General features: G+C 37.6%; 1 long non-coding RNA gene across 1 annotated transcript; it reads right to left on the bottom strand.

Moving 5' to 3' along the window:
• Nucleotides 1-3,455: 3,455 nt before the first annotated feature.
• On the bottom strand, nucleotides 3,456-4,975 carry LOC122136955. Its single transcript, XR_006154435.1, has 2 exons — nucleotides 4,809-4,975; nucleotides 3,456-4,721 (listed from the first exon to the last, which is right to left on the bottom strand). It is a non-coding gene; the product is annotated as an uncharacterized LOC122136955 (long non-coding RNA).
• Between the last annotated feature and the right edge of the window lie 243 nt (nucleotides 4,976-5,218).

Here is a 5,218-nt window from a genome sequence, read left to right on the forward strand (position 1 = left end):
AGATGCCTACATGGCCAGGATACCCAGACCCAGATGAGAAACATCTGGAAAAAGGGTCTCTCATTACCATACCAAATAGGGGGCCCCCTTCTGTCTAGGGATCGAATGTAAGCATAAGGAAAATTATGGAATATTTGGAACGCACTGTATACTGTATATAAGGAGATACCACATAACATACGAGAGAGCTCCTTGCAAGGAACTCTCGGCTTTATTCTCCTTGAAATAAAGTCTTTTTCTTCTGAAAGCAAAACCCCAGACTGAGTGTGATTCTTCAGAGCTGAGGCAGACAACACGACAACGCTCATGCTTATAACATGGTTTTCTACTGAAGGGGTTAGGGAGACTGGATATTTCACTCCCTAGTCAAGTGTGGGGGGAGATGTTTGGTCCTGCTGCTCCCTCCAGAGTGCAGTTACATATTCTAGTCATTGGGAATAAAACAGTATGACTTATTTAGGCACTAGGTAGCGTTAACTAATAAGACTGAATTATGAAGTAGTACTCTGGGTAAAAATAAGCAAATGTGAGACTTACAAAGACTCAAGGGGGGGGGGGGGGGTGTTGAAGATTTTTATTAAATCAAAATATGAATCAAATATAATCAAGGTGAATCTAGCCATTTATATATCCAGTTATTCTTCCATTAGAATCATAAGCCTGTGTAAAAAAATAAAATAAAATAAAAAAAGCCTACATAGCTGAAATATACAGATCCTCAGATAAGAAAAATCTGGAAAAACACAAGTGAGGCTTCGTTCTTTCCCATAAGTTTTGGGGGCCCCTTCCTGTCTAGAGAGAATTGAATTGTATGCATAAGAAAAACTATGAAATGTATAGAACACGCCATAAGGCAAGGCAAGTTTATCTCTATAGCACATTTCGTACACAATGGTAATTCAAAGTGCTTTATATAAAGTAAAATAATCATGAAGAATTAAAAAAAATTTTTTTAAAACTATGAAAATGATTTAAAAAAAAAAAATTGACAATTTAAAATTAATTTAAAACAGTTAAAATAGAAAATGATTTTACATAAAATACAGTGAATATGTAAGATACAGTGCAATCAGTTCGGACATCACACAGTGCTCATTCAATAAAGGCACAGCTAAACAGAGGAGTTTTGAGTCTAGATTTAAAATGTGACCGTTTTAGCACATCTGATCTCTTCTGGAAGCTGATTCCAACTGCGGGCGGCATAGTAACTAAAGGCGGACTCCCCTTGTTATCGATCATAATGATCTGAGTGGTCTGTTAGGTTTATATTCAGTGAACATATCACAATAATTTAACACAAAATCAATAATTTTGACCTAAAAAACAGAGTGATTTATAAACGAGTAAAAGTACTTTAAAATCAATCCTAAATGTAACTGGAAGCCAGTGTAAGGACCTGAGAACTGGTGTGATCTGCTCAGATTTTCTGATTCTAGTCAAAATCCTTGCAGCAGTGTTCTGGATGAGCTGCAGCTGTCTAATGGTCTCCTTGGGAACGCCGGTGAGGAGACCAATACAATAGTCCACCCTGCTGGTGATAAAAGGCATGAGCGAGTTTCTCCAAGTCTTGACTGGAAACAAAACATCTAATTCTTGCAATGTTTTCGAGATGATAGTATGCTGATGTAGTTACTGCTTTGACATGATTACTGAAACTTAGGTCTGTCTCCAGAATCACACCAAGATTCATGACTTGATTTTTAGTTGTTTGACCCCTACAGTCAAGGTATACATTCACCTTGAAAACTTCATCTTTGTTTCCAAATGCAATGACTTCAGTTTTTTCCTTGTTTAACTGAAGAAAGTTCTGGCACATCCAACTATTAATTTCATCAATACATTTTCAGAGGGAGTCGATGGGGCTGTAGTCATTTGGCGATAAGGCTAGGTAAATCTGTGCATCATCAGCATAGCGGTGATAGGCAATTTGGTGCTGTCATTATTTGACTTAGTGGGAGCATATACAGGCTAAACAAGAGCGATGCAAGAATTGAGCCTTGTGGGACTCCATATGTCATGGACATCCACTAAGACTTATGCTCTCCTAGACTCACATAATAGCCTTTCCCTTCTAAGTATGACCTGAACCATTTGAGTACCATCCCAGAAAGCCCGACCCCAGTTTTCCAGTCTCTCTAGTAGTATGTTATGATCGACAGTGTCAAACGCAGCACTGAGATCTAGCAATACCAGCACTGGTATTTTGCCAGAGTCATAATTTAAGCGAATATCATTCATCTTGATGAGCGCTGTCTCTGTGCTGTGATGCATTTGATCCATTTGAGTTTAAGTATTTGTTCAGCTGATTAAGGACTACCTTTTTCAATAATTTTGCCTATAAAAAGGAAGATTAGATATTGGTCTATAATTGCAAAATGGTGTTATCAAGATTGCCCTTTTACAGGAGGGGCTTAACAACTGCAGTTTTCAGGGAGTCTGGAAGTGTCCCAGAAAGAAGTGAGGTGTTCACCACTTCTAAGAGATCTGCTTCTAAACAGTTAAGCACACTTTTGAAAAAAAAAAAGAAAAAAAAAAAAATGTGCGAAGTGTCAAGACAGCAGGTTGACGATTTTAGGTGCTGCACTATTTCTTCCAAAATTTTGCTATCAATTGCTTCAAAAATAGACATAGTATCTTTTTAATATTGCGGCCAAATCTGTCTGACCTCTGCATTACTTGAGGATGTGCTAATTTCCTTCCTGATATTGATGATCTTCTCAGAAAAGGAGAAAAAAAACAAAAAACAAAAACACACCTGTAAAAAAAAAAAAAAAAAAAAAAAAAATAACATTCAGGTGATCTCTCTGCAGAGAACTTCTTGGCTTTATTCTCTTTGAAAAAGTATATCTTCTAATAACAAAACCCCAAGACTGAGTGTGATTCTTCAGATCAGCGGCAGACGACACTTCATAATTTCAAAAAACAAAAGCTCTCACAAAAGGCATAGATTATCCTTATAAATGAATCTGGAACTGTTAAACTTACCTGCTGTATCAGCAGCTGTAGCACTGGCACTTGGGCTGGTGGCAGTAGTTGTGCTCCACATCCAAAATATTTCAACAGTGCTCTTAGTGAATTTTAATGAGAACAGTTTTTGGAACAGAAGGTTACTTTAACAAAATTAAACAGCAGCTACCCATCTGTACACAAAACTCTTAATCTAAAGCTAATTCAGGCAAAGTGATATTGGAACATAATAGCAAAGACTATAAAGCTGATGTATACAAGTCATTCGTACCAAGTTTATGGTAGAGAAGCTTTTTTTTTTACAGAAATTTGCACCACAACATTAAGATGTGAAGGTTATGGATTTTTCAATAAAAAAAAAGAACCTTCCTAAAACATGTTACCTAGGCTACATTGTTACCTCACAAAATAGCCTTTAGCTTACATAAAATTTTTAACATACCTTTATCTTGCTGTTTTTTTTTTTTTTTGCTCTTTTTTTTTAAAAAAAACTTTAGAGGCAGAAAGATGGAGATTCTTTGTACACCGTTTGAAGAGAGAAATTGTAAACTGGATTTTGGACAAAGTGGATTTTCAAAATACTCCAGCATCTCAACGTGGAACATGGGAAGGACAAATGCAATTTAGAAAGTTCTCAATTTGGTGTTGAATTAACAGGTATTAGATGATTAAACGCTTCACACAATTGTGTTGAAGTCATTAAACTATGACCAATTGCTAAACCATGAGTTTGAGCCTCTGATTACAAACCCTCTGCTGATGAAATCATGCCACCAGGAGTTTTTCAGAAAGAGGACTGTTATTCAAGTAGAAGATGGAAGCAAATTCAACATGACCAATCTCTTCTTGTCTACATGGACTAAGAAATGCATGCAGCTACTGAAAGAATGGCAAAAGTGGCAGAAATCTGAAGTTAAATTTAGTACCTGAAGACATTGTTCTTGTGGATAATTGTGCCCCCAAGGAATTCTTGGATTAAGAGTCCTCTGGACCATAAAAGATGCTTCTGATATTGTTCAACAGGCTTCTTCTAAGACAAAAACCTTGTCAGTTGACAGCTATTTGTATTTTAAAAGTGTATTTTGAATAATTATAATACATGTCAAATTCTTAGGTATGAGTAAGTAATGTTAATATTTGCAAAGAAAGAGGTTTGGTATTAGACCATCATTTGACCGTTCCATAAAAATACATTTAAATCGGAGGCTTAGAAATGTGTAAAAAAAAAGTTAGATTTTTGCTGTAACCTGACAAATGAAAGGTACACTGCAAGAACTGACATAGGACGAAACATTTGCCTGACATGCATAAATACAAAAAGCGAAAGGAGCATTAACCACTCATCACTAGGTTTGGGGCAGCCCTATCAGATATCAGAGCTTGTGGTTTTGGATGTGCACCAGTAGATAACCAACTTTAACCGGTTCTGCTCCTCACCAAGTAACAGAGGTAAAATTTGTTACTCAGAGACTGTTGGGGAACACGTCTCAATGCCATAAAGACAACAATATGCACAAATGGAGACAAGTCAAAGCTGATATTCAAGCACTTGAGAATCTACTGAAGAAAGCTCTCCCCATTTCCAGAGAACAAACGAGAAGAGCTTATTAGGAATGAGACTTACCTAGATGAGTGCTGAAGTTGTCCATAACAAGGACTATCGGGGAGGGGGTGGGGGGGAATGCATCAAAAGTGAGCTGCTATCAAGCTACAGGACAGCAGCACATCCAACTCCAAGAAGCTGCCCAGCTTACCTAGAAGACAGTACATGTTTTGTTGTAATCAGGTTGATGTTAACAACTATAAAAAAAAAAAAACAATAGAATATACACATTGCATACAAGTAGCAAAACCTGCTCTTTGAGTCCTCTGGTCAAGTCCTGGTCAGTCAAACCCAAGACATGTATAGCGGGGCAACATCTGGAATAACACCAGCATTAGGACTCTGGAATTGACAGATAGCTGTCAATAGGAGGGGGATCTACATGACTGCCTACATCAGGAATAATCCAGGGCAAGGAACATTAATAAGTGTACTGTGGCACCCGTTGTTCCACCACATTGGATTCTGGTGGTCGATGAGTATGGAGGGTTGTACATGACAGAACATCACGACCTTTCTGACCCTGCTTCCTGAACACATTGCTAATAGTGTGACCAAAGTCGTGTCTTCAAGAAGGAGGGGAAATAATGCTGTAAAGGAACAAATCAAGAACCCTACAGGTGGGTCACAGAACATGTCTGCATTACG

Source organism: Cyprinus carpio, chromosome B4 (genome assembly GCF_018340385.1).
Source record: "Cyprinus carpio isolate SPL01 chromosome B4, ASM1834038v1, whole genome shotgun sequence".
Classification (NCBI taxonomy): Eukaryota; Metazoa; Chordata; class Actinopteri; order Cypriniformes; family Cyprinidae; genus Cyprinus; species Cyprinus carpio.